Consider the following 20,239-nt stretch of genomic DNA (forward strand, 5'->3'; position numbering starts at 1 on the left):
GAAGCAATAAGATGCTTATCTTAACATACTAAGAAGGTTAGGTGAGGTCGGTGTTTTCTATTGAGCTTTTCAAGGTAAACTAAAATATTCACAATCAATTAGTATGTCACATATGCACTTGTTAAATAAGCCAATATTGACTATAAGTAAGTGCGAGAACGGGTTGTCGCCTGCTGGTGGTTCCTGGCAAGTCATCCCATGAAGTGTATATACACCTCATAATTCTACGGGCTCACCATAGCCCGTGCTACTTGGAACTTTTTGTTCCAGGTAGTGAATCTTAAACAACAACCTCATGAACAAATCCACAAGGGCCGCGAAGAGGATTCGAACCTGCGTCCGAGAACATCCCAGGCGTGCCTTAATCGACTGAGCTACGACATGGTAAAAGGAGTTGAAACCGAAGTTCTACTGATCGGCCCTTGTGGATTTGTTCATTTGACGCATCACGCTATTGTGATTCCTGTGTGTAGTGAACAACCTCATAAGTAAGCAGTCAAACCTCATAGTTAACAAGTACACAACACCATTAACCAGGTAAACCTCATAATTAACCGTTACACATCACCATTAACCAAGTAAACCTCATAGTTAACAAGTACACATCACCATTAACCAGGTAAACCTCATAATTAACCGTTACACATCACCATTAAACAGGTGCACCTCATAATTAGACAGGTACACCACGTAATTAAACAGGTGCACCTCACAATTGAGTAGTACACCTCATAAGTACACAGCTACACCTCATAATTAACCAAACACTCCTCATTAGTCACACCCATCACTAGCTAATCACGTATCCACACCCACCATCAATCCAACAGGTGCGTGGCTCATTAATTAGCCAAATACACCTGACTAATTACCGTGATAGCGCGCCCTCTGGCTGTATTACCTGCCTCATTATCCCCCCCCCTCACCATCACCCCTCACCACTGCTAATCGTAATTGACACCGCAGATTACCATCCTAAAAAATAGTGACACATTTTTACCAGTCTTGGAAGCGCCTAGCCCAAGGTGATGCAGGGAACAAAAGCCTTTTAAGGGTGAGATTCTTGGCGGTTATTCTTAATTTAGGGCATACAATGGTCTCTCCCTTAGAGGGAGATGTGGGGATGGAGGAGGAGGAGGTATAGATGGAGTCTGGGTGAGGAGAAGGAGTAATTAGGGAGGAAACGAGGAAGAGAGAAGACGGGAATGTAGGAGAGGTAGATGGAGAGAAGGGAAGAGGGTGGGGGATGGAGAGACGAAATATTGGTAGGGAGAGGGAGGGAGGGAAGGTAGGAGGGTAGGGAGGGAGGGAGGGAGGGAGGGAGGGAAGGTAGGAGGGAAGGGAAGGAGGGAGGGCAGGTAGGAGGGAAGGGAGGGAGGGAGGGAAGGTAGGAGGGAAGGTAGGAGGGAGGGAAGGTAGGAGGGAAGGTAGGAGGGAGGGAGGGAGGGAAGGTAGGAGGGAAGGGAGGCAGGGAGGGAAGGTAGGAGGGTAGGGAGGGAGGAAAGGTAGGAGGGAAGGGTAGGAGGGAAGGGAAGGAGGGAGGGAAGGTAGGAGGGAAGGGAGGGAGGGAGGGAGGAAGGGAGGGAAGGTAGGAGGGAAGGAGGGAGGGAAGGTAGGAGGGAGGGAGGGGTAGGAAACAGGAAGGGAGCTGCTCCTCACCCAACACAGGTCTGCCTACAAGGTGTCACCGTCTTGTCAACGCTTTTGAAAAATATTATTCTTTCGTGTAGACAATTAGTCACACCTGTATTGTGTCGTGTAGACAATTAGTCATACCTGTATTGTGTAAAGATGAGAAAGTGTTTCATTTCCTGTGTTGCTCGCTGGGCGCTTTAGTGTGTGTGTTTGTGTACGTGTGTCTGTGTTTGTGTGTGTGTGTATGTGTACGTGTGTGTGTACGTGTGTTTGTGTGTGCGTGTACGTGTGTTTGTGTGTGCGTGTACGTGTGTGTGTGTGTGTGTTTGTGTGTGTGTGTGTGTGTGTGTGTGTGTGTGTGTGTGTGTGTGTGTGTATGTGTACGTGTACGTGTGTGTGTACGTGTGTTTGTGTGTGCGTGTACGTGTGTGTGTGTGTATGTGTACGTGTACGTGTGTGTGTACGTGTGTTTGTGTGTGTGTGTGTGTGTGTGTGTGTGTGTGTGTATGTGTACGTGTACGTGTGTGTGTACGTGTGTTTGTGTGTTTGTGTACGTGTGTGTGTGTGTGTGTGTGTGTACTCACCTAGTTGTGTTTGCGGGGGTTGAGCTCTGGCTCTTTGGTCCCGCCTCTCAACCGTCAATCAACAGGTGTACAGATTCCTGAGCCTATTGGGCTCTATCATATCTACACTTGAAACTGTGTATGGAGTCAGCCTCCACCACATCACCCCCTAATGCATTCCATTTGTCAACCACTCTGACACTAAAAAAGTTCTTTCTAATATCTCTGTGGCTCATTTGGGCACTCAGTTTCCACCTGTGTCCCCTTGTGCGTGTTCCCCTTGTGTTAAATAGACTGTCTTTATCTACCCTATCAATTCCCTTCAGAATCTTCAATGTGGTGATCATGTCCCCCCTAACTCTTCTGTCTTCCAGCGAAGTGAGGTTTAATTCCCGTAGTCTCTCCTCGTAGCTCATACCTCTCAGCTCGGGTACTAGTCTGGTGGCAAACCTTTGAACCTTTTCCAGTTTAGTCTTATCCTTGACTAGATATGGACTCCATGCTGGGGCTGCATACTCCAGGATTGGCCTGACATATGTGGTATACAAGGTTCTGAATGATTCTTTACACAAGTTTCTGAATGCCGTTCGTATGTTGGCCAGCCTGGCATATGCCGCTGATGTTATCCGCTTGATATGTGCTGCAGGAGACAGGTCTGGCGTGATATCAACCCCCAAGTCTTTTTCCTTCTCTGACTCCTGAAGAATTTCCTCTCCCAGATGATACCTTGTATCTGGCCTCCTGCTCCCTACACCTATCTGCATTACATTACATTTGGTTGGGTTAAACTCTAACAACCATTTGTTTGACCATTCCTTCAGCTTGTCTAGGTCTTCTTGAAGCCTCAAACAGTCCTCTTCTGTTTTAATCCTTCTCATAATTTTAGCATCGTCCGCAAACATTGAGAGAAATGAATCGATACCCTCCGGGAGATCATTTACATATATCAGAAACAAGATAGGACCGAGTACAGAGCCCTGTGGGACTCCACTGGTGACTTCACGCCAATCGGAGGTCTCACCCCTCACCGTAACTCTCTGCTTCCTATTGCTTAGATACTCCCTTATCCACTGGAGCACCTTACCAGCTACACCTGCCTGTCTCTCCAGCTTATGTACCAGCCTCTTATGCGGTACTGTGTCAAAGGCTTTCCGACAATCCAAGAAAATGCAGTCCGCCCAGCCCTCTCTTTCTTGTTTAATCTTTGTCACCTGATCGTAGAATTCTAACAAGCCTGTAAGGCAAGATTTACCCTCCCTGAACCCATGTTGGCGATTTGTCACGATGTGTGTGTGTTATTTGGTGTGTGTGTGTGTGTGTGTGTGTGTGTGTGTGTGTGTGTGTGTGTGTGTGTGTGTGTGTGTGTGTGTGTGTGTGTGTGTGTGTGTGTATGTATGTATGTAGCTCGCTTCTAATGCCACAATTAATAAATACTAATCGACAATACACACACAAACCTCACAACATGCAAACCACATTAATCATGACTCCCTAATTACGGGCTATTCATGCCCGTGCCACCTCCTGTGTGGCTTAATCTAGTAGTATCAACAGTATCAACACAAGACCCTCCACTTTACAGTAGTAAACTGCGTATGTAAATCATTCACTCATTACAAGAGCCAGTTTATATCATCTTGTAGCGATTTTCTTCCTAGCTCTATTTCAAGATTTTGTTTTGTCTGTAAACTTAGAAATGTTGTTGTTTAGGTAGTCCCTTACTTCTCTGTAGTTCCCTCTACGTCTAGCATCTCTCTTCCTCCATTCACCTGGGCTGTCTGGGTCTCGAACCCTGGACCCCATGCGTGTTAGGACGACGTTCTATCGACTGAGCATCTGGCCCCCTTAGTATCAGGCTCTAAGGGGCATCTAGCCCCCTTACCATCCGGCTCTAAGGGGCATCTGGCCCCTTACCATCAGGCTCTAAGGGACATCTGGCCCCTTACCATAGGCTCTAAGGGACATCTGGCCCCTTACCATCAGGCTCTAAGGGACATCTGGCCCCTTACCATAGGCTCTAAAGGGGGATCTCATGCTCTATATTTTCCATGTCTGCCTCATTTTGGGTGACGAACGGCTCTACTGATATTGGGGGGAGGGGGGGTCCTCGCCCCTTTATGTTGTTGGTTAGGTGATGTGTTGCTGCGAGAAGTTCTAGTCCGCTGCGTCTACTAGTTTCTCTCTCCATGACCCTCGTGGAGGTCATGACTTATCCAGTCTATTTCTCTGTGACTGAAATGCCCTTAAGTAATATATTTTTAGCTCCTGCCATAGTCACTGTGGCTGTTTTTGTCCACCTTATCTTTAGGCAAGTTGTTGTTGTTATAGATTCAGGTACTCGGAGCAAGTTCTATGTAGCACTTGTTCTATGTAGGGGGCCTCGTAGCCTGGTGGATAGCGCGCAGGACTCGTAATTCTGTGGCGCGGGTTCGATTCCCGCACGAGGCAGAAACAAATGGGCAAAGTTTCTTTCACCCTGAATGCCCCTGTTACCTAGCAGTAAATAGGTACCTGGGAGTTAGTCAGCTGTCACGGGCTGCTTCCTGGGGGTGGAGGCCTAGTCGAGGACCGGGCCGCGGGGACACTAAAGCCCCGAAATCATCTCAAGATAACCTCAAGATAGCACGGGCTATGGTGAGCCCGTAACTTACCTAGCACAGGAACGTGGCTGTGTTGTAGGCAATTGAAGGAAGAAAAGAATTATCAGGGGAAAGCTCCAAGTCATTACGACTATATATAGCACTTGGAAGGGGTCAGGATAAGGATTTGGGATGGGACGGTGGGAAAGGAATGGTGCCCAATTACCCAATTACTACTAGGTGAACAGACGCGAGAAGTTAAATATTGTCGCCCAGACAATCCTTCCTGGCCAGGACTCGAACCTAGACATCGGTGGCAAAGTGGAGAGCGAGTGTGTTACCCCTGCGCCACCAGCGACAGCAGTGGTAGTGGAGGAGGAGGAGGAGGAAGGTAGCTTGGCGCTAGTTGAAGTTGTTATGGGTCGGTGAAGATCTCATGAATGCTAATGACCTCCTCACACTCCCTCCTTACCAACACAACCCTCTCATTCTCTCCTCCTTCCATTCTCTCACTTCCTCTTTTACGTATAAAATACAATCTAATGTATTTTCCCTCGCGCTGTGTTCCATATGGTATGTGGCCCGCTGTATCTTGTCCAGGTTATGTTGGGAGTATTCTACATTGTGGAACGGAATATGTCGATAATTCACAGTGGCAAGGTGTGCGCATGCGCGCGCGTGTGTGTTTACTAATACCGTTTGTTTATTGTTTACTATTTGTGCTTGTAGGGTCGAGCTCTTAGCTCTTGGACCCCGCCTGTCTAACCGTGGGTTGACTGATGTACTGATTTCCAATCTATTTTTTTTTTCTTATCATATCTACTACATATATTTCTCTCTGAAACTCTCTCACACACACACACACACACACACACACACACACACACACACACACACACACACACACACACACACACACACACACACACACACGTGGGGGCCTCGTAGCCTGGTGGATAGCGCGCAGGACTCGTAATTCTGTGGCGCGGGTTCGATTCCCGCACGAGGCAGAAACAAATGGGCAAAGTTTCTTTCACCCTAAGTGCCCCTGTTACCAAGCAGTAAATAGGTACCTGGGAGTTAGTCAGCTGTCACAGGCTGCTTCCTGGGGTGTGTGTGTGTGTGTGGTGTGGGGAAAAAAAAAAAAAAAAAAAGTAGTTAGTAAACAGTTGATTGACAGTTGAGAGGCGGGCCGAAAGAGCAAAGCTCAACCCCCGCAAAAACACAACTAGTAAACACAACTAGTAAACACACACACACACACACACACACACTTTGCTTTTTCTATCCCAAGTTCTTTCCCAAGAGGCAGACAAGAGGAGCTCCAGCATATTTCAATGATCCTAAGTATTGTAGTACAGGATGATGATAGTGAGTGGGGTCCCAGAGAACATAAAGGTATAGTGCTTTTGAAAAATAGGCGAGATAACAGGAATGTGCCAATGGAAGTGAAATAGTGGATGAGAAAAAGTTACCCCTAGTGTTTACTGTGCAGAGAACAACATTCAAGATGGCCGCCTGCAAGAGGAAATACAAAACAGAGCTTGATTTTGCTGGATTCAGTGAAGAAAGCATTGAGATAACCAGTCTATACAACAAGGTGGTAAAATTAGATACTATTGTGACCTCTTATGTAGAAATAATTAGTAAATTGAAAGTAATGACCATTTAAATAGCAAAGTTGTATGTCTTGAGGGTGTCGTGAAAGACTTGCGCAAGGATAAGATTCAATTGGAAACAAATTGCAAATCCATGGAAGAAGAAAATAGACTCTTAAAAATAGCTTTGGAAGAAGTTAAAGTAAATTTAAACATAAATGACTACAATAGGTTAGGTAAGGAATTTCAACAGGAGAAACAGCTTTTGTCAGCACAGATGGAGGAAGTTACACAGGGAATAGAACAGTGCAAGAAAGATATGCAACTCACTTATGCACAAGTGGCCAAGGAGAAGGACAAAATAGAAGAAGCAGTAAAGGAAGTCAAACACTGCAGCAACCAAGATAAAACAAACATTAGGCTAGAAGTGAGGAAAGAATTGGCATCTAACCCGAAGTTGGTGCAAAACACAGTTGACCGGAGTAAGTCCCTGATCATTTTTGGCTGCAAAGAAAAGGAGATAACATCTAGGTCAGAAAGAGCTGAAGAAGAAGAAAAAGTAGTAGATAAAATTGTTGGCCTCGTGGAAGGTCTTACAAACAGAGAGAATGTGTGCGACTACAGGAGAATAGGCAGGTACGTAAAAGGGAAAGATCGACCTTTGAGGATCACCCTAAATGGTGCCAAACAAATGGAAGAAGTACTAAGGAATGCTAGAAAATTACAAAGGGATGAGGATGGGAAAGGGTGGTCGTTAAGACGAGATCTTTCAAAAGAAGATAGAGAGAAGCTGAAACTGAACCTCGCCGAGGCAAAACGTTTAAATGAGAGCAGGAATGAAGAAGAAATCAATTCTTTTTTCTACAAAGTGATAGGGGGTAGGCAGGCCAGTAAAGTGGTACATAAAGGCAAACCAACAAAATCATTAGAGAAAGGGGGAGTGAAAAATAAGAAGATGGGGAACAAGTTCCTCAAGATTGCATACACCAACATAGATGGAGTAAGATCAAAGATACTGGAGTTAAGTGATATAATACAGCTGCAGACACCAGACATTGTTGCACTCACGGAGACAAAACTTGAAGATGCTATTTTAAATGAGGTCATATTCCCAAGGGGCTACTCAATTTGGAGACGGGACAGAAAAATCAGGAAAGGCGGTGGCGTTGCTGTGCTGGTGAAAGAACACCTAAAGGTGAACGAAATAGTGACTGCCAATCCACAAGAAGTTGACATAATAGCACTAGAGATCTGCCATGAGGATGATAAACTAATGATCATAAATGCATATAGTCCACCGTTAAGCAACACATGGTCAAAGGAGGAGCTAGATAGTAAACGTGAAGGTCTTATAACAATAATGAGAGAGATCATAGCGAGAGCGGATAACGATAGATCACGACAGTTGATAGTCGGTGACTTCAACTTAAAATCCATATACTGGGAAGCATGTGAAGCTAAAACAGAAGATTTCTGGACCTGTAAATTTGTAGACCTCATCCTGGAAACAGTTTTGTATCAACATGTTAAACAAGCTACGAGGATGAGGGAAGGGGACGTTCCCTCCATGCTAGATTTTATATTTAACAGGAAGGAGGAAGAAATATTTGACATTCAGTACCTTCCTCGCTTGGGTAAAAGTGACCATGTCTTTTTGGGAATAAAGTATGCAATGCGTTATAAGCTGGAAGAAAATATGACGGTCGATGCAATTGAAAAACCTGACTTTAGGAGAGGACATTATGGCAACCTTAGAAAATTTTTTAGTGAGTATAATTGGACAGACTTGTTGCTAGGCAAGGAAGTGAATGAGATGTATGTCAGGTTTTGTGAAATATATGATAAAGGCACAAAAAAAATTATACCAAAACAGAAGCAGAACTAGGAAAAAGAATTGGTTCAACAGAAATTGCGAGAGGGCTAGAGACCGAAAGACACAAAAATGGAATCAATACAGGAAGAGGCCGAACCCCTAAACATACCAGCGATACAAAGATGCGAGAAACAACTACACGGCAGTGAGGAGAGAGGCAGAAAGAAATTTTGAAAAAGAGATTGCGGACAAATGTAAAACAGCACCAGGTCTATTCTATAAATTCATAAACAACAAATTGCAGGTAAAGGATAATATTCAGAGGTTGAAAATGGGAAATAGATTCACGGAAAATGAAAAGGAAATGTGTGAAACATTAAACGAAAAGTTCCAAAGTGTGTTTGTACAAAATGAAATCTTCAGGGAACCAGACACAATAAGAATTCCAGAGAACAACATAGAGCACATTGAGGTGTCTAGAGACGAAGTGGAAAAAATGCTCAAGGAGCTAAATAAGAACAAAGCAGTTGGTCCAGATGGAGTTTCACCATGGGTTCTGAGAGAATGTGCACCTGAGCTCAGCATTCCTCTTCAACTGATTTTTCAGGCATCCCTGTTTACAGGAGTTGTAGCTGATGTGTGGAAAAAGGCTAACATAGTTCCAATCTACAAAAGTGGAAGCAGGGAAGACCCCCTTAATTATAGACCGGTATCATTGACAAGTGTAATAGTCAAAATATTGGAAAAAATAATTAAAACTAAATGGGTAGAACACCTGGAGAGAAATGATATAATATCAGACAGACAGTATGGTTTTCGATCTGGAAGATCCTGTGTATCAAATTTACTCAGTTTCTATGATCGAGCAACAGAGATATTACAGGAAAGAGATGGTTGGGTTGACTGCATCTATCTGGACCTAAAAAGGGCTTTCGACAGAGTTCCACATAAGAGGTTGTTGTGGAAACTGGAAAATATTGGAGGAGTGACAGGTACGCTTCTAACATGGATGAAAAATTTTCTGATTGATAGAAAAATGAGGGCTGTGATCAGAGGCAATGTATCGGACTGGAGAAATGTCACAAGTGGAGTACCACAGGGTTCAGTTCTTGCACCAGTGATGTTTATTGTCTACATAAATGATCTACCAGTTGGTATACAGAATTATATGAACATGTTTGCTGATGATGCTAAGATAATAGGAAGGATAAGAAACTTAGATGATTGTCATGCCCTTCAAGAAGACCTGGACAAAATAAGTACATGGAGCGCCACTTGGCAAATGGAATTTAATGTTAATAAATGCCATGTTATGGAATGTGGAATAGGAGAACATAGACCCCACACAACCTATATATTATGTGAGAAATCTTTAAAGAATTCTGATAAAGAAAGAGATCTAGGGGTGGTTCTAGATAGAAAACTATCACCTGAGGACCACATAAAGAATATTGTGCGAGGAGCCTATGCCACGCTTTCTAACTTCAGAATTGCTTTTAAATACATGGATGGCGATATACTAAAGAAATTGTTCACGACTTTTGTTAGGCCAAAGCTAGAATATGCAGCAGTTGTGTGGTGCCCATATCTTAAGAAGCACATCAACAAACTGGAAAAGGTGCAAAGACATGCTACTAAGTGGCTCCCAGAACTGAAGGGCAAGAGCTACGAGGAGAGGTTAGAGGCATTAAATATGCCAAAACTAGAAGACAGAAGAAAAAGAGGTGATATGATCACTACATACAAAATAGTAACAGGAATTGATAAAATCGATAGGGAAGATTTCCTGAGACCTGGAAATTTAAGAACAAGAGGTCATAGATATAAACTAGCTAAACACAGATGCCGAAGAAATATAAGAAAATTCACTTTCGCAAACAGAGTGGTAGACGGTTGGAACAAGTTAGGTGAGAAGGTGGTGGAGGCCAAGACCGTCAGTAGTTTCAAAGCGTTATATGACAAAGAGTGCTGGGAAGACGGGATACCACGAGCGTAGCTCTCATCCTGTAACTACATTTAGGTAATTACACACACACACACACACACACACACACACACACACACACACACACACACACACACACACATTCAGATCTTTCCCTCTATTCACGCCTCTCGTTCCATTGTCTTCCATGCTGTACAACGTAACCTGAGAATCTTCTATGTCTCAATCATGTCACCTCTCTACTTCCTGTTTTCTAAAATTGTGCAGCTTTCTCAATTCTTTGTCTCTTAGGACCTGTGTGTGTGTGTGTGTGTGTGTGTGTGTGTGTGTGTGTGTGTGTGTGTGTGTGTGTGTGTGTGTGTGTCTGTGTGCGTGCGTGCGTGCGTGCGTGCGTGTGTGTGTGTGTGTGTGTGTGTGTGTGTGTGTGTGTGTGTGTGTGTGTGTGCGTGCGTGCATGCGTGTGTGTGTGTGTGTGTGTGTGTGTGTGTGTGTGTGTGTGTGTGTGTGTGTGTGTGTGTGTGTACTCACCTATTTGGTCCAGCAGGATCGAGCTGTGGCTCTTGGACCCTAGACCTAGTGACTCACTTCCCTCGTTTTTCTTTTCATATTTGCATTTCCAGCTGTGCCTAACTGGCTTCGCCATCTGGTGCGTGAGTGCGTGCGCGCGCAGACACACTGAAGAAGGGGACGTGTCTTTAAGATCCTCGTTGGTATGACAAGACACCAGCAGCTGTCAGTCACTGCTCTGAGGCAGCTGTCAGTCACTGCTCTGAGGCAGCTGTCAGTCACCACTCTGAGGCAGCTGTCAGTCACTGTTCTGAGGCAGCTGTCAGTCACTGCTCTGAGGCAGCTGTCAGTCACTGCTCTGAGGCAGCTGTCAGTCACCACTCTGAGGCAGCTGTCAGTCACCACTCTGAGGCAGCTGTCAGTCACCGCTCTGAGGCAGCTGTCAGTCACTGCTCTGAGGCAGCTGTCACTCACTGCTCTGAGGCAGCTGTCACTCACTGCTCTGAGGCAGCTGTCAGTCACCACTCTGAGGCAGCTGTCAGTCACTGTTCTGAGGCAGCTGTCAGTCACTGCTCTGAGGCAGCTGTCAGTCACTGCTCTGAGGCAGCTGTCAGTCACTGCTCTGAGGCAGCTGTCAGTCACCACTCTGAGGCAGCTGTCAGTCACTGTTCTGAGGCAGCTGTCAGTCACTGCTCTGAGGCAGCTGTCAGTCACCACTCTGAGGCAGCTGTCAGTCACTGCTCTGAGGCAGCTGTCAGTCACTGCTCTGAGGCAGCTGTCAGTCACTGCTCTGAGGCAGCTGTCAGTCACTGCTCTGAGGCAGCTGTCAGTCACTGTTCTGAGGCAGCTGTCAGTCACTGCTCTGAGGCAGCTGCCCACACACCACTGAGGCAGCTGCCCACACACCACTGAAGCAGCTGCCACACACCACTGAGACAGCTGCCCACACACCACTGAGGCAGCTGCCACACACCACTGAGACAGCTGCCACACACCACTGAAGCAGCTGCCCACACACCACTGAGGCAGCTGCCCACACACACCACTGAGGCAGCTGCCCACACACCACTGAGGCAGCTGCCACACACCACTGAGACAGCTGCCACACACCACTGAAGCAGCTGCCCACACACACCACTGAGGCAGCTGCCCACACACACCACTGAGGCAGCTGCCCACACACCACTGAGGCAGCTGCCACACACCACTGAGACAGCTGCCACACACCACTGAAGCAGCTGCCCACACACCACTGAGGCAGCTGCCCACACACACCACTGAGGCAGCTGCCCACACACCACTGAGGCAGCTGCCACACGCCACTGAGACAGCTGCCACACACCACTGAAGCAGCTGCCCACACACCACTGAGGCAGCTGCCCACACACACCACTGAGGCAGCTGCCCACACACCACTGAGGCAGCTGCCCCCACAACACTGAGGCAGCTGTCCACACACCACTGAGGCAGCTGCCCACACACCACTGAGGCTGCTGCCCACACACCACTGAGGCAGCTGCCCACACACCACTGAGGCAGCTGCCACACACACACCACTGAGGCAGCTGCCCACACACACCACTGAGGCAGCTGCCCACACACCACTGAGGCAGCTGCCCACACACCACTGAGGCAGCTGCCCACACACCACTGAGGCAGCTGCCACACACACCACTGAGGCAGCTGCCACACACACCACTGAGGCAGCTGCCCACACACACCACTGAGGCAGCTGCCCACACACACCACTGAGGCAGCTGCCCACACACACCACTGAGGCAGCTGCCCACACACCACTGAGGCAGCTGTCCACACACCACTGAGGCAGCTGCCACACACACCACTGAGGCAGCTGCCCACACATCACTGAGGCAGCTGCCACACACACCACTGAGGCAGCTGCCCACACACCACTGAGGCAGCTGCCCACACACACCACTGAGGCAGCTGCCCACACACCACTGAAGCAGCTGCCCCACACACCACTGAAGCAGCTGCCACACACACCACTGAGGCAACTGCCCACACACCACTGAGGCAGCTGCCACACACACCACTGAGGCAGCTGCCCACACACCACTGAGGCAGCTGCCCACACACACCACTGAGGCAGCTGCCCACACACCACTGAAGCAGCTGCCACACACACCACTGAAGCAGCTGCCACACACACCACTGAGGCAACTGCCCACACACCACTGAGGCAGCTGCCACACACACCACTGAGGCAGCTGCCCACACACCACTGAGGCAGCTGCCCACACACACCACTGAGGCAGCTGCCCACACACCACTGAGGCAGCTGCCCACACACACCACTGAGGCAGCTGCCCACACACCACTGAGGCAGCTGCCCACACACCACTGAGGCAGCTGCCCACACACCACTGAAGCAGCTGCCCACACACCACTGAAGCAGCTGCCCACACACCACTGAGGCAGCTGCCCACACACCACTGAGGCAGCTGCCCACACACACCACTGAGGCAGCTGCCCACACACCACTGAGGCAGCTGCCCACACACACCACTGAGGCAGCTGCCCACACACACCACTGAGGCAGCTGCCCACACACCACTGAGGCAGCTGCCCACACACACCACTGAGGCAGCTGCCCACACACCACTGAGGCAGCTGCCCACACACACCACTGAGGCAGCTGCCCACACACACCACTGAGGCAGCTGCCCACACACCACTGAGGCAGCTGCCACACACACCACTGAGGCAGCTGCCCACACACCACTGAGGCAGCTGCCCACACACACCACTGAGGCAGCTGCCCACACACACCACTGAGGCAGCTGCCACACACACCACTGAAGCAGCTGCCACACACACCACTGAAGCAGCTGCCACACACACCACTGAGGCAGCTGCCCACACACCACTGAGGCAGCTGCCCACACACCACTGAGGCAGCTGTCCACACACCACTGAGGCAGCTGCCCACACACCACTGAAGCAGCTGCCCACACACCACTGAGGCAGCTGCCCACACACCACTGAAGCAGCTGCCCACACACCACTGAGGCAGCTGCCCACACACCACTGAGGCAGCTGCCCACACACCACTGAGGCAGCTGCCCACACACCACTGAGGCAGCTGCCCACACACACCACTGAGGCAGCTGCCCACACACCACTGAGGCAGCTGCCCACACACACCACTGAGGCAGCTGCCCACACACACCACTGAGGCAGCTGCCCACACACCACTGAGGCAGCTGCCCACACACACCACTGAGGCAGCTGCCACACACACCACTGAGGCAGCTGCCCACACACACCACTGAGGCAGCTGCCCACACACACCACTGAGGCAGCTGCCCACACACCACTGAGGCAGCTGCCCACACACCACTGAGGCAGCTGCCCACACACACCACTGAGGCAGCTGCCCACACACCACTGAGGCAGCTGCCCACACACCACTGAGGCAGCTGCCCACACACCACTGAGGCAGCTGCCCACACACCACTGAGGCAGCTGCCCACACACACCACTGAGGCAGCTGCCCACACACCACTGAGGCAGCTGCCCACACACACCACTGAGGCAGCTGCCCACACACACCACTGAGGCAGCTGCCCACACACACCACTGAGGCAGCTGCCCACACACACCACTGAGGCAGCTGCCCACACACACCACTGAGGCAGCTGCCCACACACACCACTGAGGCAGCTGCCCACACACACCACTGAGGCAGCTGCCCACACACACCACTGAGGCAGCTGCCCACACACACCACTGAGGCAGCTGGCCACACACACCACTGAGGCAGCTGCCCACACACACCACTGAGGCAGCTGCCCACACACCACCAGCCTCGACCAATAACCTCCCTGAGAATGATAATTAAACTACACATTCAAAATGTAATAAAGTATATATGATCTTGGCATCTTTTTGACCTTTCTTGCCTCAAGACTTCGTTCAGCCAGATATGGGAATGTGTTGACCCAGCTGTTTAATAATTCACAATGATAATTCATTTTGGCCGGGGACAGGCAGCCAGAGGGTATTCACACACGTTAGACTTATATTGAGGGCTGGTCACTTGGGTTTTGAGTGGATATAGTGCTGGAGGACTTCGGTAAAGTGTGAGAGCTAATATTTCAGGGTCGACCTCAACTCCTCCAAGTGCCAAATCGTTTCACCTAACCAATCAACCATAGATGCAGGAGCATCACGTTGGCAATTAGCGTCAACAATCACCGTCACCGATATTTTGGTTGGAGATCCTCTGCGATTTAAAGTCATTGTGAGAATCTTCTAAGACCCATTGACTAATCAAGCTAAAAACAGGAACGGGGAATAGGGGATTTGGCTTTGTTGGTATAGATTCAGCTACTTGGAACAAGTTCGAGGCAGCACGGGCTATGGTGAGCCCGTAGTGGACTTACCTGGGACAGGAGCGGGGCTGTGTGGGGGATTTGGGCCCCAGGAACGTATTTTATCTCAGCACAATGTCTCTCACCCATTACGGGCTCACCATAGCCCGTGCTACATGGACACTTCGTCCTGAGTAGCTTAATCTTTAACAACAACAACAATGTCTCTCCCCCCCCTCCCCCCCCCCCCCCCTCCCCCCCCTTCCCCCCCCCTTCCCCCCCCCCCCTTCCCCCCCCTTCCCCCCCCCCTAACGTCTCCCTACGGCCCACAAATTAGATAACACGACAAGTTTACGAAGGAAATATTCATGACTGTATAATTAAGCCATTACTACTAAATGAACAAATCCACAAGGGCCGTGACGAGGATTCGAACCTACGCCCGAGAGCATCCCATACGCTGCCTTGATCGACTGAGCTACGACGTGGTTAAATTAAGGGCGATTTCTCGGTTGCAATTCTTTTAACCATGTCGTAGCTCAGTCGATTAAGGCAGCGTCTGGGAGCCTCTCAGACGTAGGTTCGAATCCTCGTCACGGCCCTTGTGGATTTGTTCATTTGATGCATCACGCTATTGTGATTTCTGTGTGTAATTACGACTATATAGCACTGGGAAGGGGTCAGGATAAGGATTTGGGATGGGACGAGGGGAAAGGAACCACTTGGTGGACGGTCGGGGATTGAACGCAGACCTGCATGAAAGAAGACCCTCACTCTACCGTCATTGACTAAGGGGTAGACAACACGTCGTCCCATTTACCTATTAGGACACCCATTATTAGCAACAAGGTACAACCATTATTAAGTTCACTCAATTTAGCCAAAATTGTGAAAGGCCCCATTCCTTACCGATATTGTTACACCGAGGCAACTTGACTTCTATAAACCATCTCTCTGGTAAAAATTCAGCGCGAAACATAAGAAAAACTGACAGGTCCATGACACTTTTTCGGCCAAATTCAAATTTTCAATAATTCACGTGTTCGAGAGGAAACAATTTGTATACATATATATTTTATTCAGTTGCTCCATCAGACCTTCGATCCCACGACCACAGGAGTGGCAGACACGAGCTCTACCGACCTGACTCCGAATATATATATATATATATATATATATATATATATATATATATATATATATATATATATATATATATATATATATATATATATATATATATATATATATATATATATACATATATATATTATTGTGTGTGCATATATTACTGAACATAGAAATTGAACAATATGTTTCAATTGTGTTTATTTGGATACTACTTAAGTTTAAAGTTTTGTGTTAGAAACAGACCGACTCGCCTGGAGGGTACCCCGCTCTGTTTACACTCGGCTCCCTAATCTGCAAATGTAATTCTCAAACCCGAATTTGCCCCAACCAAACATTTGCAGGTTAAAAAAAAAAAGAGCAAAGTAGAAACAGAATAATCTTACCACACACACACACACACTCACACACACACACACACTCACACACTCACTCACTCACACACACACACACACACACACACACACACACACACACACACACACACACACACACACACACACACACACACACATACACACACACACACATACACCCACACCCACACACACACACACACACACACACACCCACACCCACACACACCACACCCACACCCACACACACACACACACACACACACATACACACACACACACACACGACCGGGTTGGACGACCCGCCGTGGAGCTACCTGATTGTGCTGTGAGTGGTGACTGTGATCAGTGGTACAGTGAATTAGTGAACTGTCACATAACGATACAGTGACTGACTCCAGAGCTTTGTGTAGACAGAGAAGAAGACCTCATCAATCTACCAGCATTTAGTGAATCACCTAGTGGGAGACAACGACGGATAACCATCGTCATCATACATCGCTCATCTGGTTGTGTGAGCGGGAGGCAGACTGGTATGTACCCCGTCTCTGGTCAATTAATCAGGTGTACAGATTGAGGTAAAAGATTATCAAATTCTCGTTCAGGATATCAAATATATTTAAAAATCTGAGTGGCTCATTTAGGCAGAGGTAACGCATAAGGGATATCTTGACACATACAAGCACGCCCGCCCACGTACGTATACACGCACACAAGTGTGCACACGCTAAAACAGACACACACACACGTGCACGCACACACACACGTGCACGCGCACACACACACACAATTGTTCAGTCAGGGGAAAAGGCATTAACACCTGGGATAGACCTTACTATCCCCCCCCCTCTTGACCCCACCACCTGACCTGACCTGACTTAGTCGCCATCTCCGCCCCCCCCCACCCCCAGTCCCCCGCATCGCCCATACACACACTCTTCCCCTCCCCACTCTCCCTCTCTCCCACTCCCTCTCTCCCACTCCCACTATCTCTCTCCTGCTCTCTCTCTCCTGCTCTCTCTCTCTCTCTCTCTCTCTCTCTCTCACTCTCTCTCTCTCACTCTCTCTCTCTCTCTCTCTCTCTCTCTCTCTCTCTCTCTCTCTCTCTCTCTCTCTCTCTCTCTCTCTCTCTCTCTCTCTCTCTCTCTCTCTCCCTCCCTCCCTCCCCCTCTCCCTCCCTCTCTTTCCTTCCCCCTCCCTACCCCTCCCTCTCTTTCCTTCCCCCTCCCTCTCTGCCCAAACACACACACACACACCTCCCCCCCTCTCTCCCTTACCCGCTCTCTCCCTCACCCGCTCTCTTCCTCATCCACTCTCTCCCTCTCCTCTCCCTCCCGCCTCTCTCTCCATCTCCTCCCCCCCCCTCCCCTTCTACCTTCTTCTCACTTCAGTGGAAGGGTCGGATCCCCCCCCCACCCACCCATTTATCTCTCCCTTTATCACTCCCTTTCTCTCTCTCTCTCTCTCTCTCTCTCTCTCTCTCTCTCTCTCTCTCTCTCTCTCTCTCTCTCTCTCTCTCCCCCCCTCTCTCTCTCTCTCCCTCCCCCATCCCAACAGGGCCAAGATGGCAGCCAGAGGTCCCAGGGGAGCAGGAAAGAGCCAAGGTGACGAGATGAAGGAAATGTTCGCCCAGTTTCTGGAGGACATCAAGAGTGAGATGCAAGAAATGATGCAGGAAATGAAGAACGAAATAAGCAACCTGAAAAGAGAGCTGACAGCAGCAAAGGAGGAGATTAGAACCCTCAAAGAGAATGGTATCGAGGCTGAGAGTCAGAAAACCACCCAGGGAGAAGGTGGTAATAGTTTTCTGGATGAGAATGCCACAATAAAAGCAACATTTGCGGAAATACTAAAAAAAAATAACTCTGAAGTATTGACTGCAGTGATGGAGGTGGCCATGAAAGCAGCCACCTCGCAGGAGGCGGCACGCTCCACTAGCCAACTGCTGGAAAGGAAAAGATCAGTGGTTGCTGTGGGTATTAGGGAACAGGAAGGAACCAATAGGACAGAGTGGAATGACAAGGACAAAGCAGCAGTGAATGAAGTACTAAAGGCACTAGACATGGAAGGGGCCGAGCATAGCATTGAGAAGGTTTTCAGGCTAGGCCGGTACAACAAAGACCGAGACCGAATGATAAAGATAGTGTTTGCAAACGAGAACACAAAGGAGAGGATCCTATCAAGGAAGAGCTCCCTGAAAAACGTGGGAAAATTAAAAAATGTATTCCTCCAGCGAGACATGACAAGGGAGGAGAGAGCCGTGGCGGCAGAAGCAAGGAAGAGGCGCAGGGCGAGAGGGGAAAACCAGGAAGTCACAGCTCCCAACACAACACCCCCAGAGGCGAGGGGGGAACCCACAACCAGCTACCCAGTAACACCAGAAGGGAGGACAACCCCGCCTCCCTCCTCTGCATAGAAAACCCCCCTACCCCAAACCCTCCCTGCCCCCACTCAAAAGTTCAGCCAAATCTCCCTCCCCCCACACCCAATCCCCACCCTTCTACCCCTCCCCTCCTCCCGAGTCCTCCCTCCCCCCCCTTTCCTTCCCGTCCTCCCTCCCCTTTCACCCCATACCCTCCCTGTCCCTCCCCTTTCACTGGATCCCCCGCCCCTCATTCCAGTATCCTCTGAGATCCTGTTACCCACCTCACAGGTCCTCACACCCATGGAACAGCCTCCCCCACCAGCAGAACACTCACCAAGGAGGCGATTTGAGAAGGGACAGAAGAAAGTGAGCCTCAAAGCGATGTACACTAACATAGATGGAATTACAAATAAAGCAAATGAGCTTGGAGAACTGGTACTAGAGGAAAACCCAGACATAATAGCCCTCACAGAAACAAAGATCACGAAAACAATAACAAATGCAGTGTTTCCACAGGACTATTATGTTATGCGGAAAGAGAGGGAAGGAAGAGGTGGGGGTGGTGTAGCTCTGCTGGTAAGAAAAGGCTGGGATTTTGAGGAGATGGATATTCAGGGCTGTGAAGGTTTCAGTGACTACATAGCAGGTACTGTAACAAATGGAGGGAAAAAAATTATAGTCGCAGTCATATATAATCCACCACCAAATGACAGAAGACCTAGACAGGAATATGATAGAAACAACATGGCCACCATTAACATAATAGAAAGAGCAGCTTCTGTTGCTAGCAGGAATGGATCTGGACTACTAATTATGGGAGACTTCAACCATGGGAAGATAGATTGGAAGAACAGAGACCCGCATGGAGGACCAGAAACATGGAGAGCTAAGCTGCTGGACGTGGCAACAAGAAACTTTCTAAGCCAGCATACCAAAGAGCCAACAAGAATGAGAGGAGAAGATGAACCAGCAATGCTTGATTTGATATTTACCCTAAATGAATGGGATATAAGGGAAGTTAAGATGGAAGCGCCCTTGGGAATGAGTGACCACAGTGTATTGAACTTTGAGTACCTGGTAGAGCTAGGACTTATCTCCCCCCAAAAAGAACTAGGAATCAAAAGGCTGGCATACCGAAAGGGGAATTATGAACAGATGAGAAGTTTCCTAAGTGAAATACCTTGGGACACAGACCTCAGAGACAAGTCTGTACAGGGTATGATGGACTATGTTACCCAAAAGTGTCAGGAGGCAGTAAACAGGTTCATCCCGGCCCAAAGGGAAAAATCCGAGAAGCAACAAAAGAATCCATGGTATAATAGGGCATGTATGGAAGCGAAGAAACTGAACAAGAAGGCGTGGAGGAACTTCCGGAATAACAGAACACCAGAAAGCAGGGAGAGATACCAGAGA

The sequence above is a fragment of the Procambarus clarkii genome, chromosome 4 (genome assembly GCF_040958095.1).
Source record: "Procambarus clarkii isolate CNS0578487 chromosome 4, FALCON_Pclarkii_2.0, whole genome shotgun sequence".
In the NCBI taxonomy this organism is placed as follows: Eukaryota; Metazoa; Arthropoda; class Malacostraca; order Decapoda; family Cambaridae; genus Procambarus; species Procambarus clarkii.